Here is a 7,828-nt window from a genome sequence, read left to right as displayed (position 1 = left end):
CCGTTGCTTTAATCTGTAGGGTTAAAGCCTTAACAGAAATTTGTGCGATTTTCGGCCGTTTGCTCTTCTTGCCCACACGCACCGCATTCCGCATCTATCCCTTGGTGCTTGCCTCGATCGGCACCTCTAAATCCTTTATTTTACCCTCGAGTCAGATATCCTTTGTTTGAATAATTCTACCCACATACAGTCTATTTTTCTCTCACTGTACCGAATCTCCAATTCTTTGAAACAGTACGCCCTGTTGCTTTGAACTGTAGGGTTAAGCCCTTACCAGAAATTTATGCGATATTCGGCCGTTCGCTCTTCTTGTCCACACGCACCGCATTCCTCATTTATCCTTTGGTGTTTGCCTCGATCGACATGTCTAAATCCTTGATTAGGCCTCGAGTCAGATTACCTCAGTTTGAATATTTCTGCCCGCATAAAGTCTATGTTTCTGTCACTATCCCGAATTTCCAATTCTTTGCCAGAGTACGCCTTGTTGCTTTGAACTGTAGGGTTAAGCCCTTAACAGAAATTTATGTAATTTTCAGCCGTTTGCTCTTCCTGTCCACATGCACCGCATTCCGCATCTATTCTTTGGTGCTTGCCTCGATCGGAACGTCTACATCCTGGATTGTTCTCTCGAGTCAGATAACCTCAGTTTGAATATTTCTACCCGCATAAAGTCTATTTTTCTCTCACTATCCCGAATCTCGAATTCCTTGAAAGAATACCCCGGTTGCTTTGAACTGTAGCGTTAAGCCCTTACCAGAAATTTATGCGATAATAGGGCGTTTGCTCTTCTTGCCCACACGCACCGCATTCCGCATCTATCCCTTGGTGCTTGCCTCGATCGGCGCGTCTAAATTCTTGATTTAGCTTCGAGTCAGATAACCTCAGTTTGAATATTTCTACCCGCATAAATTCTATTTTCCTGTCACTGTCCCGAATCTCCAATTATTTTCAAGAGTACGCCCCGTTGCTTTGAACTGTGGGGTTAAGCCCTTAACAGAAATTTATGCGATATCCGGTCGTTTGCTTTTCCTGTCCACACGCACCGTATTCCGCTTCTATCCCTTGGTGCTTGCCTCGATCGGCACGTCTAAATCCTTGATTTACCTTCGAGTCAGATAACCTCAGTTTGAATATTTCTCCCCGCATAAATTCTATTTTTCTGTCACTGTCCCGAATCTCCAATTATTTTCAAGAGTACGACCCGTTGCTTTGAACTGTGGGGTTAAGCCCTTAACAGAAATTTATGCGATATCCTGTCGTTTCCTTTTCCTGTCCACACGCACCGTATTCCGCTTCTATCCCTTCGTGCTTGCCTCGATCGGCTCGTCTAAATGCTTGATTGTTCTCTCGAGTCTGATAACCTCACTTTGAATATTTCTACCTGCATAAAGTCTATTTTTCTCTCACTGTCCCGAATCTCCAATTCCTTGAAAGAGTACGCCCAGTTGCTTTGAACTGTAGGGTTAAGCCCTCACCAGAAATTTATGCGATATTCGGCCGTTTGCTTTTCCTGTGCACACGCACCGCATTCTCCATCTATCCCTTGGTGCTTGCCTCGATCGGCTCGTCTAAATGCTTGATTGTTCTCTCGAGTCAGATAACCTCAGTTTAAATATTTCTGCCCGCATAAAGTCTATTTTTCTCTCACTGTCCCGAATCTCCAATTCTTTAAAAGAGTACACCCCGTTGCTTTAATCTGTAGGGTTAAAGCCTTAACAGAAATTTGTGTGATTTTCGGCTGTTTGCTCTTCCTGTGCACACTAACCGCATTCCGCATCTATCCTTTGGTGCTTGGCTCGATCGGCACCTCTAAATCCTTGATTTTACCCTCGAGTCAGATATCATTTGTTTGAATAATTCTACCCGCATTAAGTCTATTTTTCTCTCACTATCCCGAATCTCCAATTCCTTGAATGAGTACGCCCCGTTGCTTTGAACTGTAGGGCTAAGCCATTAAGAGAAATTTATGCGATGTTCGGCCGTTTGCTCTTCTTGCCCACACGCACCGCATTCCGCATCTATCCCTTGGTGCTTGCCTCGATAGGCACCTCTAAATCCTTTATTTTACCCTCGAGTCAGATATCCTTTGTTTGAATAATTCTACCCACATAAAGTCTATTTATCTCTCACTGTACCGAACCTCCAATTCTTTGAAACAGTACGCCCTGTTGCTTTGAACTGTAGGGTTAAGCCCTTACCAGAAATTTATGCGGTATTAGGCCGTTTGCTTTTCCTGTCCACACGATCCGCATTCCGCACCTATTCCTTAGTGCTTGCCTCGATCGGCACGTCTAAATCCTTGATTGTTCTCGCGACTCAGATAACCTCAGTTTGAATATTTGTACCCGCATAAAGTCTGTTTTTCTCTCACTGTCCCGAATCTCCAATTCTTTGCCAGAATACGCCCTGTTGCTTTGAACTGTAGGGTTAAGCCCTTAACCGAAATTTATGTGATTTTCAGCCGTTTGCTCTTCCTATCCACACGCACCGCATTCCGCATCTATCCCTTGGTGCTTGCTTCGATCGGCACGACTCAATCCTTGATTTTGCCTCGAGTCAGATAACCTCAGTTTGAATATTTCTACCCGCATGAAGTCAATTTTGCCCTCACTGTCCCGAATCTCCAATTCTTTGAAAGAGTACGCACCGTTGCTTTGAAATGTAGGGTTAAGCCCTTAACAGAAATTTGTGCGATGTTCGGCCGTTTGCTCTTCTTGTCCACACGCACCACATTCTGCATCTATCCCTTGGTGCTTGCCTCGATCGGCGCGTCTAAATCCTTGATTTTTGCCTCGAGTCAGATATCTTCACTGTGAATAATTCTACCCGCATCAAGACTATTTTTCTTTCACTGTCGCGAATTTCCAATTCTTTGAAAGAGCAGCCATTGCTTTGAACTGTAGGGTTAAGCCCTTAACAGAAATTTATGGGATGTTCGGCCGTTTGCTCTTCTTGCCCACACGCACCGCTTTCCGCATCTATCCCTTGGTGCTAGCCTCGATCGGCACCACTAAATCCTTGATTTTTCCCTCGAGTATGATATCCTTTGTTTGAATAATTCTACTCACATAAAGTCTATTTTTCTCTCACTGTCCCGAATCTCCAATTCTTTGAAAGAGTATGCACCGTTGCTTTCGACTGTAGGGTTAAGCCCTTAAGAGAAATTTATGCGATTTTCGGCCGTTTGCTTTTCCTGTCCACACGCACCGCATTCTGCATCTATCCCTTGGTGCTTGCCTCGATCGGCTCGTCTAAATGCTTGATTGTTCTCTCGAGTCAGATAACCTCAGTTTGAATATTTCTGCCCGCAAAAAGTCTATTTTTCTCTCACAGTCCCGAATCTCCAATTCTTTGAAAGAGTACGCCCCGTTGCTTTGAACTATAGTGTTAAGCCCTTACCAGAAATTTATGCGATAATCGGCCGTTTGCTCTTCCTGTCCACACGCACCACATTCCGCATCTATCACTTGGTGGTTGCCTTGATCGGCTCGTCTAAATGCTTGATTGTTCTCTCGAGTCGGATAACCTCAGTTTGAATATTTCTACCCGCATGAAGTCAATTTTTCTCTAACTGTCCCGAATCTCCAATTCTTTGAAAGAGTACGAACCGTTGCTTTGAAATGTAGGGTTAAGCCCTTAACAGAAATTTATGCGATGTTCGGCCGTTTGCTCTTCTTCTCCACACGCACCGCATTCGGCATCTATTCCTTGGTGCTTGCCTCGTTCGGCACGTCTAAATCCTTGATTGTTCTCTCGAGCCAGATAACCTCATTTTGAATACTTCTACCCGCATAAAGTCTATTTTTCTCTCACTCTCCCGAACCTCCAATTCCTTGAAAGAGTACGCCCCGTTGCTTTGAACTGTAGGGTTAAGCCCTTAACAGAAATTTATGCAATGTCCGGCCGTTTGCTCTGTTTGTCCACAAGCACCACATTCCGCATCTATCCCTTGGTGCTTGCCTCGATCGGCTCGTCTAAGTGCTTGATTGTTCTCTCGAGTCTGATAACCTCACTTTGAATATTTCTACCTGCATAAAGTCTATTTTTCTCTCACTGTCCCGAATCTCCAATTCCTTGAAAGGGTACGCCCAGTTGCTTTGAACTGTAGGGTTAAGCCCTTACCCGAAATTTATGCGATATTCGGCCATTTGCTTTTCCTGCCCACACGCACCGCATTGTGCATCTATCCCTTGGTGCTTGCCTCGATCGGCTCGTCTAAATGCTTGATTGTTCTCCCGAGTCATATAACCTCAGTTTGAATTTTTCTGCCCTCATAAAGTCTATTTTTCTCTCACAGTCCCGAATCTCCAATTCTTTGAAAGAGTACGCCCCGTTGCTTTGAACTGTAGCGTTAAGCCCTTAACAGAAATTTATGCGATATTCGGCCGTTTGCTCTTCTTGTCCACGCGCACCGCATTCCTCATTTATATCTTGGATCTTGCCTCGATCGACATGTCTAAATCCTTGATTTTGCCTCGAGTCAGATAACCTCAGTTTGAATATTTCTACCCGCATAAAGTCTATTTTTCTCTCACTGTCCCGAATTTCCAATTCTTTGAAAGTGGACCCCGTTGCTTTGAACTGTAGGGTTAAGCCCTTAACAGAAATTTATGCGATATTCGGCCGTTTTATTTCCTGTCCACACGCACCGCATTCCGCATTTATTCCTCTGTGCTTGCCTCGATCGACACGTCTAAATCCTTGATTTTGCCCCGAGTCAGGAATCCTCAGTTTGAATATTTCTACCCGCAAAAAGTCTACTTTCTCTCACTGTCCCGAACCTCCAATTCTTTGAAAGAGTATGCCCTGCTGCTTTGAACTGTAGGGTTAAGCCCTTAAAAGAAATTTATGCCATGATCGGCCGTTTGGTCTTCTTGCCCACAAGCACCGCATTCCGCATCTATCCCTTGGTGCTTGCCTCGATCGGCTCGTCTAAATGCTTGATTGTTCTCTCGAGTCTGATAACCTCAGCTTGAATATTTCTACCTGCATTAAGTCTATTTTTCTTTCACTGTTCCGGATCTCCAATTCTTTTAAAGAGTACACCCCGTTGCTTTGAACTGTGGGGTTAAGCCCTTAACAGAAATTTATGATATCCGGTCGTTTGCTTTTCCTGTCCACACGCACCGCATTCCGCTTCTATCCCTTGGTGCTTGCCTCGATCGGCGCGTCTAAATGCTTGATTGTTCTCTCGAGTCAGATAACCTCAGTTTGAATATTTCTGCCCGCATAAAGTCTATTTTTCTCTCACAGTCCAGAATCTCCAATTCTTTGAAAGAATACGCCCCGTTGCATTGAACTCTATCGTTAAGCCCTTAACAGAAATTGATGCGATAATCGGCCGTTTGCTTATCCTGTCCACACACACCGCATTCTGTATCTATCCCTCGGTGCTTGCCTCGATCGACATGTCTAAATCCTTGATTTTGCCTCGAGTCAGATAACCTCAGTTTGAATATTTCTACCCGCATAAAGTCTATTTTTCTCTCACTGTCCCGAATCTCCAATTCCTTGAAAGAGTATGCACCGTTGCTTTGAACTGTATGGTTAAGCCCTTTACAGAAATTTATGCGATTTTCGGCCGTTTTCTCTTCCTGTGCACACGCACCGCATTCCGCATCTGTCCCTTTGTGCTTGCCTCGATCGGCTCGTCTAAATGCTTGATTGTTCTCTCGAGTCAGATAACCTTAGTTTGAATATTTCTACCCGCACAAAGTCTATTTTTCTGTCACTGTCCCGAATCTCCAATTCTTTGAAACAGTATGCCCCGCTGCTTTCGACTATAGGTTTAAGCCCTTAACAGAAATTTATGCGATATTCGGCCGTTTGCTTTTCCTGTCCACACGCACCGCATTCCGCATCTATTCTTTGGTGCTTGCCTCGATCGGCACGTCTACATCCTCTATTGTTCTCTGGAGTCAGATAACCTCAGTTTGAATATTTCTACCCGCATAAAGTCTATTTTTCTCTCACTGTCCCGAATCTCCAATTCCTTGAAAGAGTACGCCCCGTTGCTTTGAACTGTAGGGTTAAGCCCTTACCAGAAATTTATGCGATATTCGGCCGTTTGATCTTTCTGTCCACAAGCACCACATTCCGCATCTATCCCTTGGTGCTTGCCTCCATCGGCTCGTCTAAATGCTTGATTGTTCTCTCGAGTCAGATAACCTCAGTTTGAATATTCCTACCCGCATAAAGTCTATCTTTCTCTCACAGTCCCGAATCTCCAATTCTTGAAAGAGTACACCCCGTTGCTTCGAACTGTAGGGTTAAGCCCTTAAGAGAAATTTAGGCGATGTTCGGCCGTTTGCTCTTCTTGCCCACACGCACCGCATTCCGCATCTATCCCTTGGTGCTTGCCTCGATCGGCACCTCTAAATCCTTTATTTTACCCTCGAGTCAGATATCCTTTGTTTGAATAATTCAACCCATATAAAGTCTATTATTCTCTCACTCTTCCGAATCTCCAATTCTTTGAAACAGTACGCCCCGTTGCTTTGAACTGTAGGGTTAAGCCCTTACCAGAAATTTATGCGATATTCGGCCGTTTGCTCTTCTTGTCCACACGCACCGCATTCCTCAGTTATCCTTTGGTGCTTGCCTCGATCGACATGTCTAAATCCTTGATTTTGCCTCGAGTCAGATTACCTCAGTTTGAATATTTCTACCCGCATAAAGTCTATGTTTCTGTCACTGTCCCGAATCTCCAATTCTTTGCCAGAGTACGCCTTGTTGCTTTGAACTGTAGGGTTAAGCCCTTAGCAGAAATTTATGCGATATTCGGCCGTTTTATTTCCTGTCCACACGCACCGCATTCCGCATTGATCCCTTTGTGCTTGCCTCGATCGACACGTCAAAATCCTTGATTTTGCCTCGAGTCAGATAACCTCAGTTTGAATATTTCTACCCGCATAAAGTCTATTTTTCCCTCACTGTCCCGAATCTCGAATTCTTTGAAAGAGTACGCACCGTTGCCTTGAACTGTAGGGTTAAGCCCTTAACAGAAATTTATGCGGTATTCGGCCGTTTGCTTTTCCTGTCCACACGCACCACATTCCGCATCTATCCCTTGGTGCTTGCCTCGATCGGCACCTCTGAATCCTTGATTTTAACCTCGAGTCAGATATCCTTTGTTTGAATAATTCTACCCATATAAAGTCTATTTTTCTCTCACTGTCCCGAATCTCCAATTCTTTGAAAGAGTATGCACCGTTGCTTTCGACTGTAGGGTTAAGCCCTTAACAGAAATTTATGCGATTTTCGGCCGTTTGCTTTTCCTGTCCACACGCACCGCATTCCGCATCTATTCCTTGGTGCTTGCCTCGTTCGGCACGTCTAAATCCTTGATTGTTCTCTCGAGCCAGATAACCTCAGTTTGAATATTTCTACCCCCATAAAGCCTATTTTTCTCTCACTCTCCCGAATCTCCAATTCCTTGAAAGAGTACGCCCCGTTGCTTTGAACTGTAGGGTTAAGCCCTTACCAGAAATTTATGCGGTATTCGGCCGTTTGCTTTTCCTGTCCACACGTACCGCATTCTGCATCTGTCCCTTTGTGCTTGCCTCGATCGGCTCGTCTAAATGCTTGATTGTTCTCTCGAGTCAGATAACCTCAGTTTGAATATTTCTGCCCTAATAAAGTCTATTTTTCTGTCACAGTCCAGAATCTCCAATTCTTTGAAAGAGTACGCCCAGTTGCTTTGAACTGGAGGGTTAAGCCCTTACCAGAAATTTATGCGATATTTGGCCGTTTGCTTTTCCTGTCCACACGCACCGCATTCTGCATCTATCCCTTGGTGCTTGCCTCGATCGGCTCGTCTAAATGCTTG

This window comes from Dermacentor variabilis, chromosome 7, assembly GCF_050947875.1.
Source record: "Dermacentor variabilis isolate Ectoservices chromosome 7, ASM5094787v1, whole genome shotgun sequence".
Taxonomy (NCBI): Eukaryota; Metazoa; Arthropoda; class Arachnida; order Ixodida; family Ixodidae; genus Dermacentor; species Dermacentor variabilis.
Note: the sequence above shows the minus strand (reverse complement) of the source record.